This window comes from Bombina bombina, chromosome 2 (assembly GCF_027579735.1).
Source record: "Bombina bombina isolate aBomBom1 chromosome 2, aBomBom1.pri, whole genome shotgun sequence".
Taxonomy (NCBI): Eukaryota; Metazoa; Chordata; class Amphibia; order Anura; family Bombinatoridae; genus Bombina; species Bombina bombina.
The window spans coordinates 326,053,620-326,073,193 of NC_069500.1; positions in this window are offsets into that span (position 1 = coordinate 326,053,620).

Consider the following 19,574-nt stretch of genomic DNA (forward strand, 5'->3'; position numbering starts at 1 on the left):
CCCAGAAAAAAATTTACAACCATTTATGCCATAATTGCACAAGCTGTTTGTAAATAATTTTAGTGAGAAACCTAAAGTTTGTAAAAAAAAAATGTGAAAAAGTTAACTTTTTTTTTATTTGATCGCATTTGGCAGTGAAATGGTGGCATGAAATATACCAAAATTGGCCTAGATCAATACTTTTGGATGTCTTCTAATAAAAAAATATATACATCTCATGGGATATTCAGGGATTCCTGAAAAATATCAGTGTTCCAATGTAACTAGCGCTAATTTAAAAAAAAAAAAAGTGGTTTGGAAATAGCAAAGTGCTACTTGTATTTATGGCCCTATAACTTGCAAAAAAAGCAAAGAACATGTAAACATTGGGTATTTCCAAACTCTGGACAAAATTTAGAAACTATTTAGCATGGTTGTTTTTTGGTGGTTGTAGATGTGTAACAGATTTTGGGGGTCAAAGTTAGAAAAAGTGTGTTTTTTTCCATTTTTTCCTTATATTTTATTATTTTTTTATAGTAAATTATAAGATATGATGAAAATAATTGTATATTTATAAAGTCCATTTAATGGCGAGAAAAACGGTATATAATATTTGTGGGTACAGTAAACGAATAAGAGGAAAATTACAGCTAAACACAAACACTGCAAAAATGTAAAAATAGCCTTGGTCCCAAACGGACAGAAAATGGAGAAGTGCTGTGGTCATTAAGGGGTTAAGCAATTATAGCAGTTTTACTAATTAAAGTTGTAGCATTTCTAATAGAAAGCAAATAAAAAATTACCTGGTCTGCAATTTCATATGTTAAATTGGCAATCCAAATTGATTGGAATGAGATTCTATGTTATATCAAAACATATAAAAATGGAAAGGGGTGGACTTAGGGACATTACTGGTTAAAGGGACATTAAACACAATGTCTGCATGGTAAATACTTTCACATCTGAGAATAATTTAGCAATGAATAATGTAGCGTTATTTTTTCAAATGAGCTAAATATATATTTATATATACACAATAATGTTTACACCTCAACAACGTGGGGGTCGACTCCAATATTTGCGCGGGTTTGGTATCACATATACGGCGTAACCTAGAAGTTACGCGCATATATTTCTGCCGTCGCCCATAGTTTTTTGGGCCATAGGCAGGTATACCAAACCAGCGCAGTTTGGTATCCAATATACAGCGTAAGGACTTACGTGGCGAAAATGGAGAAATCTTACTCCATTTTCACCTCGCCACAAAAAGCAGCCGTAATAAGCCTTACGCTGAGTATTGGAGCCCCGTAACTCTCTAAACTAGCTGCTAAATAAAACCTAACACCTAACGCACGTGCAATGTCTATCTCCCTGTCAACCGCGATCTGCTAAATAAAACCTAACACCTAACGCATGCGCAATGTCTATCTCCCTGTCAACCGCGATCCCCAGCCGCAATCCCTAATAAAGTTATTAACCCCTAAACCGCCGCTCACGGACCCCACCGCCATCTACATAAACTAACCCCTTACTGTGAGCCCCTAAAACCGCCACCATCTAACTGATCTATCCCCTAATGTGAACCCCTTACACCGCCACCATCTACCTTATCTATCCCCTAATCTGACCCCTTACACCGCCGCCACCTATATAAAAAATATTAACCCCTAATCTAATCCCCCTATACCGCCGCCAGCTATATTAATATTATTAACCCCTAATCTAATCCCCCTAAAATAATTATCTCTATTACCAGCCCTTAAAAGGGCCTTTTGCGGGGCTTTGCCCCAAAGTAAACAGCTCTTTTACCCTATAACCTGCCTCCCTACACCGCCGCCACCTATATTAATAGTATTAACCCTTAATGTAAGCCCCTTACACCGCCGCCATCTATATTAAAATTATTAACCCCTAATTTAATCTACCTACCCCGCCGCCAGCTATATTATCTATATTAACCCTAAGTATATTATAGTTAAAATAGTTATTACATTATATATATTAACTATATTAACCCTAATTATATTAGGGTTAATATAGTTAATATAGTTACTATAGTATTTATATAAACTATATTAACTCTATCTAACCCTAACACCCCTAACTAAATTCTTATTAAATAAATCTAATTCATATTATAAACTAAAATAATCCTATTTAAATCTAAATACTTACCTATAAAATAAACCCTAAGATAGCTACAATATAATTAATAATTACATTGTAGCTATGTTAGGGTTTATATTTATTTTACAGGTAAATTGTTAATTATTTTAACTAGGTACAATAGCTATTAAATAGTTAATAATTATTTAATAGCTACCTAGTTAAAATAATTACCCAATTACCTGTAAAATAAATCCTAACCTAAGTTACAAATACACCTACACTATCAATAAATTAAATAAACTACTAATATCTATCTAAAAATACAATTAAATAAACTAAACTAAATTACAAAAAAAACCAAACACTAAATTACAAAAAATAAAAAAAAGATTACAAGATTTTTAAGCTAATTACACCTATTCTAAGCCCCCTAATAAAATAATAAAGCCCCCAAAATAAAAAATTCAGCTCTTTTGCCTGGAAAAAAAACACAATACTACCCCCCAACATTACAACCCACCACCCATATACCCCTAATCTAACCCAAACCCCCCTTAAATAAACCTAACACTACCCCCCTGAAGATCTCCCTACCTTATCTTCACCACGCCGGGCCGAACTCCTCATCCGATCCGGGCGATGTCTATCCAAGCGGCAAAGAAGAGGTCTTAATCCCGGCGATGTCTTTATCCAAGCGGCAGCAAAGTCTCCTTCCATCCGCAGCATCTTCCATCAAGCGGCATCTTCAATCTTCATTCTTCGCCCCACAGACGCGGAGCATCCATCCCGGCCGACGACTGAACGACGAATGAGGTACCTTTAAATGACGTCATCCAAGATGGCGTCCGTCGAATTCCGATTGGCTGATAGGATTCTATCAGCAAATCGGAATTAAGGTAGAAAACTCTGATTGGCTGATTGAATCAGCCAATCAGATTCAAGTTCAATCTGATTGGCTGAACCAATCAGCCAATCAGATTGAGCTTGCATTTTATTGGCTGATCGGAACAGCCAATAGAACGCAAGCTCAATCTGATTGGCTGATTGGTTCAGCCAATCGGATTGAACTTGAATCTGATTGGCTGATTCAATCAGCCAATCAGATTTTTCTACCTTAATTCCGATTGGCTGATAGAATGCTATCAGCCAATCGGAATTCGATGGACGCCATCTTGGATGTCGTCATTTAAAGGTACCTCATTCATCGTTCAGTCGTCGGCCGGGATGGATGTGGAGCGAAGAATGAAGATTGAAGATGCCGCTTGATGGAAGATGCTGCGGATGGAAGGAGACTTTGCTGCCGCTTGGATAAAGACATCGCCGGGATGAAGACCTCTTCTTTGCCGCTTGGATAGACATCGCCCGGATCGGATGAGGAGTTCGGCCCGGCGTGGTGAAGATTAGGTAGGGAGATCTTCAGGGGGGTAGTGTTAGGTTTATTTAAGGGGGGTTTGGGTTAGATTAGGGGTATGTGGGTGGTGGGTTGTAATGTTGGGGGGTGGTATTGTGTTTTTTTTTTCAGGCAAAAGAGCAGTTTTCTTTGGGGCATGCCCCGCTAATGGCCCTTTTAAGGGCTGGTAAGGTAAAAGAGCTTTGAACCTTTTTAATTTAGAATAGGGTAGGGCATTTTTATTATTTTGGGGGGCTTTATTATTTTATTAGGGGGCTTAGAATAGGTGTAATTAGCTTAAAAATCTTGTAATCTTTTTTTATTTTTTGTAATTTAGTGTTTGTTTTTTTTGTAATTTAGTTTAGTTTATTTAATTGTATTTTTAGATAGATATTTGTAGTTTATTTAATTTATTGATAGTGTAGGTGTATTTGTAACTTAGGTTAGGATTTATTTTACAGGTAATTGGGTAATCATTTTAACTAGGTAGCTATTAAATAGTTCATAACTATTTAATAGCTATTATACCTAGTTAAAATAATTAACAATTTACCTGTAAAATAAATATAAACCCTAACATAGCTACAATGTAATTATTAATTATATTGTAGCTATCTTAGGTAAATACTTACCTATCTTAGGTAAGTATTTAGATTTAAATAGGAATATTTTAGTTTATAATATTAATATTAGATTTATTTTAATTAAAGTTTAGTTAGGGATGTTAGAGTTAGATAGGGTTATTATACTTAATATATATATAATATAATAACGATATTAACTATATTAACCCTAATATAATTAGGGTTAATATAGTTAATATAGCTGGCGGCGGTGTAGGGGGATTAGATTAGGGGTTAATGTGTTTAATATAGGTGGCGGCGGTGTAGGGGGATTAGATTAGGGGTTAATACATTTATTATAGGTGGCAGCGGTGTAGGGGGATATAGATTGTAAGCAAAAGAGCAGTTTACTTTGTGACAAAGCCCCGCCAAACGCCCTTTTAAGGGCTGGCAAAAGAGCTGAATTCTTTGGGGCATGCCCCGCAAAAAAGCCCTTTTAAGGGCTGGCAAAAGAGCTGTTACTTTGGGGCAATGCCACGCAAAAAGCCCTTTTCAGGGCTATTTGTAGGGTTAGACTTAGGTTTAGTGGTAGGGATAGTTTAGTATTTTAGGGGTTAAATAATTTAATATAGATGGCGATGGGATAGGGGGATTAGATTAGGGGTTAAAAATTTTAAAATAGATAGCGGCGGGGTAGGGGCTCACTTTAGGGGGTAGGTAAGGTAGATGGCGGCGGTGTTAGGGGCTCACTTTAGGGGGTTATAGATTTAATATAGCTGGCGGCGGTTTAGGGGTTAATAACTTTATTATGTTGCGGCGGGGTTCGGGAGCGGCGGTTTAGGGGTTAATACATATTTTATTGTTAGGATAGTGAGGGGGGATAGCGGATAGAGGGTTAGACGTGTCGGGCTATGTTAGGGAGGCGTGTTAGACGTGTCGGGCTATGTTAGTGAGGCGTGTTAGACAGTGCGGGTGATTTAGACTTTAGTCAGGTTTTGTAGGCGCCGTCAGTTTCTAACGTGCCGTAAGTCACTGACGATGCCAGAAATTTGTACTTGCGCAGATTTCTGGACATCGCTGGTTTATCCGACTTACAGCACGTTAGCATCTGACGGCGCCGTATATTGGATAGCTTGAGATGCGAGCTGAAACTGCGGGCGACGCGGGTTCCCTCGCTTGCGCTGCAAACTACGCCGTATATCGGATTGCGCCCCTACTATCCCCACTGCTATTGCAAAGAATGCTTGTCCTATAATGATTGTTGATTCAAAACTGATAATCCATCTTAAAGGACCACTAATTACAGTATAATTGAATAATTGACAAATATATAATAAAAAAGACAATTCAATAGCACTTACCTTTAATTTGAAATGAACAGTAGAATATTTTCTGGCTAATTTTAAAGTTAATCTAATTTTGACTCCCCCTAATAGCCATCAGCAAATCACAGATGGCATATACTTATATACGGTAAACTTCTGCACATGCTCAGTAGGAGCCGTAGCCTCAAAAATTGTGCATATAAAAAAGAATGTGCATGTTTTAATAATGGAAGTATATTGGAATTTTTTTTTAAATTGCATGCTTTATCTGAATTATGAAACTTTAAGAGTGGAAATGACTAGAGACAAGGTGAGGAAATGTAGATAACAATATTAACCCAAACCTCCTTAAGAGAAAGTGGAACAAGCACAATTTTCAGATGTATTTTACAGCAGAAGGGATCGACTTAAACTAGAATAAACAGGGACAGTTTTAAGCATGAATAGAATATTTATTTGATACTAAATGACCAAATACATTAGCACACTCACCTATTTATTATTTGTAAATGATTGATTTATTACAGATAGTCTTGAAAGTCTATTGTCTGTTTCCTTAATGTCTGTTATTACACTGTAATTGCTTTACAATTGAAACAGAGCTGCCAGACCATAACACTCACTCTTTACTGTTCATTAATAAAGTTTAGGCAATATTCTCTCTAAAATAGAAAACTGTGTCAGAGTAATTTGCAAACTCTGGGAGATATACTAAAGGCACAAAAGGAAAGCAGCAGAGAGTGACACCTTTGTTACTGCTTAGTTTATGAGATAAGAGATGGAAGGAAGGAATGTCACTTCTAGTGATAGATGGACATAGAATGTTTCTCACTATCTTCACTAAGCAGGTTGTGGGACAAGGAAATGTAAATCAGCATGTAGGTTTCACTATAAAATGTAGTCTAAATGTCTAGATCAGTAATGGACATAGTGTTATAAAACAGAAATATGGAATTTAGCAGCAAACCAAGAATATGTAGGTCAGGGATATTTCCTAAGTATTCTCTTTCATGATTCAGATAGGGCACGCAATTTTAAATAACTTTCCAATTTACTTTTATCATCAAATTTGCTTTGTTCCTTTGGTATTCTTTGTTGAAAGCTAAACTTTAGTAGGTTCATATGCTAATTTCTTAGCCCTTAAACACTGAATTTTATCTCAGTACGTTTTGACAGTTTTTCACAGCTAGACAGCACTAGTTCAGGTGTACCAAATGGATAACATTATGTTGACTTCCGTGGAGTCATTTGTAAGTCAGCACTGATTGGCTAAAATGCACGTCTGTCAAAAGAACTTAAATAAGAAGGCAGTCTGCAGAGGATTAGATACCAGATAACCACAGAGGTAAAAAGTATATTAATATAATAGTGTTGGTTATGCAAAACTGGGGAATGGGTTATAAAGGGATTTTAGATCTTTTTAAACAATACAAATTCTGCAGTAGACTGTCCCTTTAAATTGATTTCTTTTAAATGGGCAGTCTACTCCAGAATTGTTATTTCTTAAAAAGATAGATAATCCATTTCTTACCCATTCCCCAGTTTTGTACAACCAACATGGTTTTATTAATATACTTTTTTCTTCTGTAATTACCTTGTATCTGAGTGCTATGTACAGACTTGCATTTAGGCTAATTAGTGCTGACTCATTAATAACTCCACAGGAGTGAGCAGAATGTTATCTATATGGCACACATGAACGAGCAGTGTCTTGCCGTGAAAAGCCATAAAAATGCCCTGAGATAAAGGTGGCCCGCAGGGGCTTAAAACAGGCAGACATTTTATGGTTTAATGGATATAATGTTGGTTGTGCAAAGCTGGGGAAAGCGTAGTAAAGGCGTAATATCTATCTTTAAAAAAAAAAAAAAACATTTTGGAGTAGACTGCCCCTTTAATCTAGGAAAATGGTTGACAGTAACTCATTCCGATGAAAAATGAATAAAAAAATAATAATAGTTCAGAAATAAACATTTACAGGGTGATCACAATATAATGTTTGATAATTATTGCCAAGGCTGCCGATGAGCCCTTTTCAATGACAAAGCACTCACAATCAGCAGTGTTTACCGGACAAACTTTTTTCATTATCGCTTTTGAAAAATGTCCCTACACTTAAAATATGCCAGTCCTTTTGTTCTAGTCGCAATCCAAATTCTTAAATTTTCTGTAATCAAATTCTATAGATATAAGTACTTGATAAACTCATAGACAACACGTTTTCACGTATTACCGGTTAATTCAAAAAGTCTACTGGACATGAGCACTGACATTAGTCCCACTATCTTGGATGTCTTAAGGAAGCAAAGTCACCAAACAGATAAAAGTACTACAGGCTCAATCAAAGATACAAAAATAAATAATAAACACTTTTACACTAATAAAAACTAGCAAAATAAATAAGTGAACAAACACATTCACATTATATTGATAATGACCCTGTTTAAATCTCTTAAAAAGACTTACACATATGTCACGCAAATAGGGTCTATAGTGCTTGACTTCTTATTGGGCAACATAGACTAGCACATATAATTCGGAAAAATCCAAATTGAAAAAAAAAATATGAAGCAGAAATATGTAAAAAAAAAAAAAAAAAAAAGCTATATCTTCAACAATTTAAAATAATGGATAACTCTAACTGTTTATGCTCCAATTTTTGGCCTTAATACATACAGCAAAGTGTTACATGCCCCTGATTTTTCCAAAATGAGTGTTTATGATGGTTCAGGCAACTCATTTCTCCAAAGTCAATTCTCTTTTGCTGGTTGCTGCTTCTTTAATCTGGCGTTCCCTTCCATCCAAATGAACTAATATACAAAAACAAAGCTTAACTCAACAGAAAAGATGGTTTGTACAACTTGCACCTACAACATAGGACTGACAATGAGTAGAACAGTACATAATATTTAGTCACCAGAGGCGCACTGGGCCAGGTTGCTGGGTGGCAAAGGAAGGGTCTCACATTTAAGTTTGTAATATGGATCATGCATTTGTTGTCTTATGTATTTTAGTCTTGCCAGTCTCGCAATCCACCCATCTGGTGATAGGTTATAAAAATGTGGGCTGAACCTTGCTGTCCAGACGTGACCTTTCATAGAAAACAAGAGAGATCACTGTGTATTCAACAAGGAGGAGTACGGAGGTGGCATGTTTTCAAAGAATGTTTACACAACATATACTGTGCAATCACTAAATGTTAAAATAGTTTCTGTTTTGTCACAGTTTAAATAATACGTATGTAAACTTTCACTGAACATGCAGTAGATTTCTTACAATTGCTAATCGCTGCATTGAAAATGTGGCGAGACAGGTAAGTATGAAAAGGTGCACCTAAAAGGGAGGATATTGTTTACTACTTTAAAAACTCCCATTGGTGTTTCTGGATTATAATATAGGCTACTCCCATGACACACCCATGGAACACATCATCACAAATCATCCTCCTAAAATAAAAAGATATCATCAAAAGTTAAAAACATGTTTTTACATAAAAAAATTCTTTACATACAAATCAATAATCTTCAGATAGATTACGAGTTTGGCGTTATGAGTGAAAAAGCATTCTTATGCTTCATAACGCTGCTTTTTCCCTAACGCCACTATTACAAGTCTTGCAGGTATAGGTGTACCGCACACCTTTTTGGCCGTCACGCAACGTCAGTACCGCACTTTTTAAAATGTCCTTTTTCAATGGGACTTCCATATTACAAGTTTGCCTGGGAGGCCACAAAGTGAGCGGTACACCCTATACTGACAAGATCCATTCCGCCATCTAAAGTCAGTAGTTATGAATTTTATGTTACAAAGCTGTACCATAAAACTCATAACTAAACTGTCACAAAGTGCACTAACACCCATAAACTACCTATTAACCCCTAAACCGAGGCCCTCCCGCATCGCAAACACTAAAATAAAATGATTAACCCCTAATCTGCCGCTCCGGACATCGCCACCACTTAAAAGACATATTAACCCCAATCCGCCGCTCCCCAACATCGTCGCCACTATAATAAACCTATTAACCCCTAAACCGCCGCCCTCCCGCATCACTACATAAATATATTAACCCCTAAACCTAACCCTAGCGTATTATGAGAAAAAAAGGGGCGGGGCGTGAGGGCGCTAGTGAAAGCTTAAGAAGATTAAAGTGTTATTTTTTAACACAATGTGTATATGTTTAGATAGAGAAGAGTTCCTAAATAGTTAATCAAGAAATGTTATTTGTAAAACAAAGATATCTTTCATAAGTGTTGATTCTTGTTTAATTGAAAACTATATTGTAGTTTGTGCTATATAACGTTTAAAGTACAATATGATCATTTATCATAATTGTCAAATGTGAATAAAGTGCAACGTGCAATTTCTTGTGCAACAAATAAATACTTTTTATTCAGTTGTTCATATTCAATAGTGTATAGTAGTAAAGCTATGCTAAAAAGTTCATGCGTGTTGAGTTGTAGATTCCATACGTGTTCAATTATAAATAGTTAGTGTTATAAAATTTATAGATACAAATTATGTGTAAATTTATAGTTCATGCAAATTTAGGTAAGACAACCAATGAGAAGAGAAATTAATCTAAATATAAGTAATTTATTATAACAATATAGAATGAGGGGACGTCTCCCCAATAAAAAATGTATAAAAAGGGGCATAAAACCTTATAACAATAAAATATAAATCTCTAATAAACAGTTATTTCACAACTATGTTATCGGTACAACAAAGGACTCTCTGCAGCAGAAAAATGTTAAATCTCTAGTAGCCGGTTTTTTTCTGTCGGCAATATTTCCTGTTACGGCAACAAAGTCTTTGTAAAAATAGGTATAAACTGTTTGATTTAAGTCCCAAACTTGGCGGATCAAAAGGGGAACAGATTTGTGTTAAGATACTTATCGTATGAGTTACCTTATCCCTTTGTGCAAAGTTCAATCACTGCTTCTTTCCTCGATGCGACTGAAGGCTCAGACCCACCGCGTGTTATCGGCGTCTGACGTCACTGTCTGGTCTTTGATCTTCTGGTCCGTTAAAAAGTAACAGTTTGGCACTTTAGATTTTCAGAACCAAGGTATTCCAAAAAACTCCTGCACTTAGTGTATTTACACGCAGGAAAGGAATATTATAAAAGCGATGATTTTGATGTGGTAGTTGTTGGTAATAGAAATAACCCGGGTTATACTGTCACAACAGTTTTCCAATTCCTTGAAGTATAAAACTTTTCTGAAAGTCACTGGATACCACTGAGGGTCACAGGAGTCACTAGACACCACTGAGGGTCACAGGAGTCACTAGACACCACTGAGGGTCACAGGAGTCACTAGACACCACTGAGGGTCACAGGAGTCATTAGACACCACTGAGGGTCACAGGAGTCACTAGACACCACTGAGGGTCACAGGAGTCACTAGACACCACTAAGGGTCACAGGAGTCACTAGACACCACTGAGGGTCACAAGAGTCACTAGACACCACTGAGGGTCACAGGAGTCACTAGACACCACTGAGGGTCACAGGAGTCACTAGACACCACTGAGGGTCACAGGAGTCACTAGACACCACTGAGGGTCACAGGAGTCACTAGACACCACTGAGGGTCACAGGAGTCACTAGACACCACTGAGGGTCACAGGAGTCACTAGACACCAGTGAGGGTCACAAGAGTCGACGAGTTTCACTCTATACAGAGCATTTTTGGATGATAAACTGACTTTACTTTTTGATACTGTAGGGCCTATCTATCAAGCTCCAAACGGAGCTTGATGCTCCGTGTTTCTGGTGAGCCTGCAGACTCGCCAGAAACAGCAGTTATGAAGCAGCGGTCACAAAGACCGCTGCTCCATAACCTGTCCATCTGCTCTGAGCAGACAGACATCGCCCCTGCTGCGAGTCTGCAGAGGGGGGCCTTGCACCAACAGCTCTTGTGAGCTGTTGGTGCAATGCTGAATACGGCGAGCGTATTGCTCGCCGTATTCAGCGAGGTCTGGCGGACCTGATCCGAACTGTCGGATCAGGTATGCCAGACCTTCTTAAATAGGGGCCACTAAATGTAATGTGTTTTGTGTCTATGTGATTAAAATAAACACCACTCAGTGTTGCAGGTGCACTCTTATGTTTATATTTGTTTTGTATAGAATTTTCCTAGGATCACACATTGCTTGAATCCAGTTGCACAGAGCTGCTCTGCAAACAGTTGTATTGCCTTCAGAGGATTCAGCACACCTATGTTGAAAAGAAACTTCCCAGCATAAATTAACCCTGTATATATTAGGACAATACTTTTTGCAATTACAATGTGCTGTTTTTGTAAACATATCTATACATACATATATTTTGTATTCAATACTGATAGCACTCTGTATGTATCAGGATTGATATATCTTATATTAATACTACTGACCAGTGAGCTGTGAGTGGTTTGCGCTGTTAGTTTATATTTGAGCTTTCAAGTGTAAGTTATGTACATTTATATAAGTTATTATATTCACTGTGACATATATTCTGCTAGCATGTTTATGTAATGTGAATTGACTTATACAAAAGTATTGAATAGGAGATTGTTGTCATGTAATGTTAAAATCACATTGGTTCACTACAAAAGTTTTGCGTAAGTAAATGAACAGAGCATGTGGGGAAGTAATTCAATGCTGCACACAATGCTCACATTATTCCTTTTCAATGATGTGGCATTTGGAGGGTGTGCTGGCAGCCTTTGGATGTAGTTGCTCCCCCAAGATATGAGCAAACAAAGTGGTGCAAAAGTGCCATAGAAGTGCCCTGCTAAAAAGCAAGCTGCTAATAAGTGTGCTGTTGATAAAAGTACAAAAGTTATTTTGTCATATTGTTCAAGAACTGTCTTAATGGAGTCTTCACTGCATACAATCAGAGATAATGCTGTGAAAATAAAGAAAACTCTCTAGCTAGAACAGCTGCAAGTGCTACAAAATCTGCTAGAATAAGACGTAAGGAAAACTGAGTTAAAGGAATGTTTGTATGTTTATTAAGGTTGTAGATAGAAGACCAAGACCAAAAAATAAATAAAAAAAATTATATATATGTATATATATATACAGGGAGTGCAGAATTATTAGGCAAATGAGTATTTTGACCACATCATCCTCTTTATGATGTTGTCTTACTCCAAGCTGTATAGGCTTGAAAGCCTACTACCAATTAAGCATATTAGGGGATGTGCATCTCTGTAATGAGAAGGGGTGTGGTCTAATGACATCAACACCCTATATCAGGTGTGCATAATTATTAGGCAACTTCCTTTCCTTTGGCAAAATGGGTCAAAAGAAGGACTTGACAGGCTCAGAAAAGTAAAAAATAGTGAGATATATTGCAGAGGGATGCAGCACTCTTAAAATTGCAAAGCTTCTGACGCGTGATCATCGAACAATCAAGCGTTTCATTCAAAATAGTCAACAGGGTCGCAAGAAGCGTGTGGAAAAACCAAGCCGCAAAATAACTGCCCATGAACTGAGAAAAGTCAAGCGTGCAGCTGACAAGATGCCACTTGCCACCAGTTTGGCCATATTTCAGAGCTGCAGCATCACTGGAGTGCCCAAAAGCACAAGGTGTGCAATACTCAGAGACATGGCCAAGGTAAGAAAGGCTGAAAGACGACCACCACTGAACAAGACACACAAGCTGAAACGTCAAGACTGGGCCAAGAAATATCTCACGACTGATTTTTCTAAGGTTTTATGGACTGATGAAATGAGAGTGAGTCTTGATGGGCCAGATGGATGGGCCCGTGGCTGGATTGGTAAAGGGCAGAGAGCTCCAGTCCGACTCAGACGCCAGCAAGGTGGAGGTGGAGTACTGGTTTGGGCTGGTATCATCAAAGATGAGCTTGTGGGGCCTTTTCGGGTTGAGGATGGAGTCAATCTCAACTCCCAGTCCTACTGCCAGTTTCTGGAAGACACCTTCTTCAAGCAGTGGTACAGGAAGAAGTCTGCATCCTTCAAGAAAAACATGATTTTCATGCAGGACAATGCTCCATCACACGCGTCCAAGTACTCCACAGTGTGGCTGGCAAGAAAGGGTATAAAAGAAGAAAATCTAATGACATGGCCTCCTTGTTCACCGGATCTGAACCCCATTGAGAACTTGTGGTCCATCATCAAATGTGAGATTTACAAGGAGGGAAAACAGTACACCTCTCTGAACAGTGTCTGGGAGGCTGTGGTTGCTGCTGCACGCAATGTTGATGGTGAACAGATCAAAACACTGACAGAATCCATGGATGGCAGGCTTTTGAGTGTCCTTGCAAAGAAAGGTGGCTATATTGGTCACTGATTTGTTTTTGTTTTGTTTTTGAATGTCAGAAATGTATATTTGTGAATGTTGAGATGTTATATTGGTTTCACTGGTAAAAATAAATAATTGAAATAGGTATATATTTGTTTTTTGTTAAGTTGCCTAATAATTATGCACAGTAATAGTCACCTGCACACACAGATATCCCCCTAAAATAGCTAAAACTAAAAACAAACTAAAAACTACTTTCAAAAATATTCAGCTTTGATATTAATGAGTTTTTTGGGTTCATTGAGAACATGGTTGTTGTTCAATAATAAAATTAATCCTCAAAAATACAACTTGCCTAATAATTCTGCACTCCCTGTATATATATATAAAAGAAAAAAATATATACATATTTATATATATATATATATATATATATACTCCACAAAGAAAATGCACTCTCAGGTCTTAGGAAAAAATGTTCAAATTTAATGGAACGTTTTCGGGGACAACTTCTATTACACTTATTCTTTGTACATTGTATTTTATAGTACTTTACACTTCTGGTTGGGTTCTTTCAGTATTATTGCATTGAAACTTTGTACTTTCTATTTTATATTTTAATGCATTTAGATTTAGATCCAGCAGTGATTTTACAACTTTTGATTATGTTTTGAAAGTTTCTGTTACTTTATCAAATTAGGATCATACTTTCTATATTTTTTCGGTGTATCTTTTACAGCTTATATTAAACGTTGTATTTTTTCTATTGTAAAATAAAATACAGCTTCAGGAAGTGGGAGAGACAGGGGTGTTCCAAGAGTATGCCTGTAGCTCTCTCACAAGTCTTGTGAAATTCTGTAAGCCTTTTAAACAGGCTGGTCTCACTGATTTTTCTCTCCAGCTCTATGCAGGTGAAGTTTGCTCAAAATTCACAATACACTTATTTAAATGACAGAAAAGTAATATTTACTAAACTATAGTAAAAAAAAAAGCTAAATTGTAGTGAAAACATTTCAGTTTAATTTGTAAACAATGCAAACTTAGCCTTTATATCAGCCCCATGTGTTCTTCAGCTACCTTCTCTCTTCCGTGTGAAATTTTGTATCACAGAGAGCCACATTACTTCTATATAAGGCATTTCATCTCACTTGGACTTCCAGGCTCCGGGCCTTTTCTTATAGAATTCAGTAAGTTAAGTCCCTGTGAAGTCTGCACTATAATTTCTTTCCAAACTAGAGGGTTTCTGATTATCTGGCTCATAGAAAGTAATGAAGCTCTCTGGGAAACTTGAGCAGTGCAACAAACAGCAAACCACTTTCCTGTCCGAGAGGCCATGGGTAAGAGAGCAATGAGAATAAACATAGTAGCTGAACTATAGTACTTTAATCAGCTCCTACAAAACAAATAACAATTAAGTATTAAAAAGTAACTATAAGTTTAAAAATTTGAATATCAAAGAAAGACATAACTTTGCATTAGTTAGTCTCGCTATCCAGACGAATGCAACTTGCATAAGCTACTAAATGGAGATCTTCTGATAGCAAAGGTATCCAGGGTAAAGATGATCTAAGTCAGACAGTCTGGATCAAGGCTGGGCAGGGAACAGCAGTACAAATCATTAAACCCATAGCCCACAAACGAACAAACAGTCCAAACAAAGGTATAATACAGAAGCTTAGTTAGAGAAAGCAGTAATCAAACCAGAATATTCAAGTAGTAATTTCCAGAGCAGAGGTAAACTCAATACACAAGCAACCACATGCTCTAAGCACAGAGTTAATAATGACTGCTGCAATTAAGACCTCACAGCACACCTAACTGCAGCAGGAACAACAATCACTAATTTCGCCAAGTGCCTGTTATGACAAGCTATCAGATTTTCAGTTTTATTTTAAAGGGACAGTCTACACCAAATGTTTTATTTTTTAAAAAATATAGATAATTTCTTTATTACCCATTACCCAGTTTTGTATAACCAACACAGTTATTTTAATACACTTTTTACCTCTGTGATTACCTTGTATCTAAGCCTCTGTAGACTGCCCCCTTATCTTGGTTCTTTTGACAGACATGCATTTTAGCCAATCAGTGCTGACTCATAAATAACACCATGGGAGTGAGAACAATGTTACTGTATGGCAAATATGAGCTAGCAGTGTCTAACTTTGAAAAAAATATCAGAATGCATTGAGATACAAGGAGGCATTCACAGGTTTAGAAATTAGCATAGGAGCCTACCTAGATTTAGCTTTCAACAAAGAATACCAAGAGAACAAAGCAAATTTGATGATAAAAGTAATTTGGAAAGTTGTTTAAAATTGCATGCCCTATCTAAATCGTGAAAGTTTAACTTTGATTTGACTGTCCCTTTAAAAGAAGAAATACAACATGGAATGGAATTTGTAAAAGATACAAATAAATATACAAAGTATTTTTCAAATTTTTTAAAGTTACACAGAAACTGTGAAAGCATAATCAGAATTTGTAAAATCACAATCCTAAATACACTGCTTTATACAAAATATAATACAAAATAGAAAGTCCAAAGATTAATTGTAATAAAACTTAATCTGGAGTGTAAAGTAATATAAAATACAAAGAACAATAGTGTAGATGTAGCAGAACTGTCATGTCATGCAGTGCTTTATTGAACTGGGCTTGTCTCTCCTTCACATACAGAAACAGAAAGAATAGCCTTTGGAGAAGTAAAGAAAAATCTGCCTTTAAGAATTTGACTATGAATCACGCTGTGCCTAGATCATCAGGCCCTAAAATCCTGCAGAAATGCAAGCACGTATGGCAGTTTCCACTAGTCCTACATGATTACAAAATAGTTCGGTGGACGAGTAGGAAATGTGGCTTTTTTCCCTGTTTTTATTAGTGAGTGGAATAGTAACTTTCTCCCTCTGGGCTTGTAGCTTTTCTCCTCTGATCAGTAAATTATAGCAATTTTTTTCCACCCCTAAATAAAAGTAATGGCTAATTTAGTGGATTCAGTAACCATTATGTTTTCCACAGTCTAGTGAAGCTGAACTTGCATATTAAGAAGCTGCAGAGGCATTTACCCCTGTGTTACAAAAGTAATTGATGATGTCTAGACCCTGGATCACATTTTGCATTTGGATGAAAATATACTATGTTTGGAATCAAATGCCTATAAAGACAAACATCTGAATGGAGGAATCATGAGCACCAGGTTTAAAAAAGGATTGGTTGACTTTGATGCTGGGTGCAAATGCCAGTGGAAATTTAACCCCTTGCGCCAATTGGACATTGGTACCATTTCAAACAAAACTTTGCCAAGCATACTGTGTTGACGTAGTACCTTAGTCCAGCAAATATGTGCAGGTTGCAGTAACACTGTCTTCTTTGACAGCTGGAAATCACAACCAACTGTGGAGCATAAAGTATCTGCCTTTGTATGGCAAGTGAGCACAGATTGTCTTCTGTTACCATATGAAGGAAGATCTGATACAGTGTCACTGTCTGTATTGCAAATTACCCTGGCAGTAGTTGGGAGGGATGGAAAGATGGAATGAAGTGGATGGGCAGTGATCATGGGCCAGGGGAGGAAGAAGCTTATCCCTACACTACAGAAATTAAACAATCAGAAGAGAGCAAGGGTGGGTACCTACACTATAGAAAAAAAAAACTTGTACCTACACTACAATGATTAGAGGATGGAAGAGAGTCCCTACACTATAAAAAAAAAATGAAAGGAAATAAAATAAAAAATACTGGCAAAAACTGGTTGCCAGTACCTAAAGATGTTATGAAATATATTAAAATAAATAATGCCCAGCAACTCAAGGAACCCATAGCAAAGAATCCATGTCTGTGATCACTGCAAAAGGCTATTGCAATAAACACATGGGGCTGATAGATGTATGAACGTATCTAAAAACCCTTTAGATTCACAGCTGCTTTTTCTAAAAAAAGTGGATCCTAAAAAACTTTTAAAATCATTTGTATTATCACTGCACATGTTGTGTGTAAATAATGTCAGTGAGAAACCCTAAGTTTCTTAGCAAGTTACATATATATGATATATGTAGTTATTTGGACAATTATGCAACAACAAAACAATTAACCTTTTGCAAGAACATATCTAAATATCCCTTTTCCAAACTGTGATTCACAGCTGCAATTAGTGGCCTTCTAATTACCAAAATCAATGACAAGCCCATACATGTCTGCTCTTTCTGAACAAAGGGGTCCTAAAAAATCCCTTAGAATAATCTGTATTATCACTAAACATGTTGTGTATAAACATGTCAGTGAGAAACCCAAAGTTTGTGAATTTGTTTTTTAATATGATCGCATTTGGAATACATCTGATGGCCAAATGGTAGAATGGAATATACCAAGATGGGCCTAGATCAAGAACTTTGGCTAACTACTCTTAAAAAAATAATATATATATATATATATATATATATATATATATATATATATATATATATTGAAATATAGAAATGGCTGCAGCACTCCAAGTTGAATTTTAAAATGTTATTACAAGCAGTGAGATACAGGCAATGTTTCGGGCTTTTACCCTTTCTCAAGCCAAGTGATTAGTACATAATTCAAAACGACCTTTTATAGGCTGTGCATGTGACCAACAACAGGTGTATTATAATCAAATTACTATTGTTCTATTGATTTTTAAAGGCAAAGTGTCCTATTTCAACATTCAATATTTTTTCACATTATTATCTAAACTTAAGTGCAACTTGTGTAACATATATTCATTTTAACAAAATTTCATTTGAATAAGTTAAATAACAGTTTAACCATGAATTACGTGCAGTTATCTGTTAGTGCATAATATTAAACTATAATTTATATAATTTAAACAGCATTTTTTAGAAAAAGAAAAAAACTAACAAATAAAATCTAATCTTACATGACATGATAATTTCAAGATGGATGACAAGGAGAGCCAAAAATGCTAGCAACTATAGCTTCCATTGATTAAGGGTAAAAATGGAATATGATTTAATTTTTCAGAAAATAAATATAAGGACTGTTTTTCAATCTTTATTTATTTATTTATTTTGATGTCCTAGTATAATATTATTTTCTGCAATAAATATCTTTTTCTTTTTGTTCTCAATTCTTATGTGAATCTTGATCTAGATTATGGAAATAATTTTTTTTCAAAGTTATTAACCATAATAGAGAAATAAGAACAGATTATAATCATGTCATGTAAGATTAGATTTTATTTGTTAGTTTTTTCTTTTTCTAAAAAAAATGCTGTTTAAATGATATAAATTATAGTTTAATATTATGCACTAACAGATAACTGCACGTAATTCATGGTTAAACTGTTTAACTTATTCAAATGAAATTTTGTTAAAATGAATATATGTTACATAAGTTGCACTTAAGTTTAGATAATAATGTGAAAAAATATTGAATGTTGAAATAGGACACTGCCTTTAAAAATCATTAGAACAATAGTAATTTGATCATAATACACCTGTTGTTGGTCACATGCACAGCCTATAAAAGGTCGTTTTGAATTATGTACTAATCACTTGGCTTGAGAAAGGGCAAAAGACTGAAACGTCGCCTGTATGTCACTGTTTGTAATAAAATTTTAAAATTCAACTTGGAGTGCTGCTGCCATTTCTATATTTTGATATTAATATCTGTTTAAGGTGAGACAGAGGCAGCTTGCACCCAGAACAAACAAGCTGAATTGGTGCTGGACTTTACCTTTTCTATACAAAAAATCACCAGTCATTAGCACAATTCTAAAAATCAAATTTACTAAAAATAAGCTATGGAAACTCAACATGATGTGTTTACTTTCTCTGATGTGGAGGCTGCCACTATAGCTACCTTGGTAAGTGGCCCCAGGGATTTTTTGGCTGTCCCTGATACAGATATCAGCTCTAAACAATGGGAAAGAGAAAAAAAGAAAGAGGTGAATTGGGAACTGCATTCCT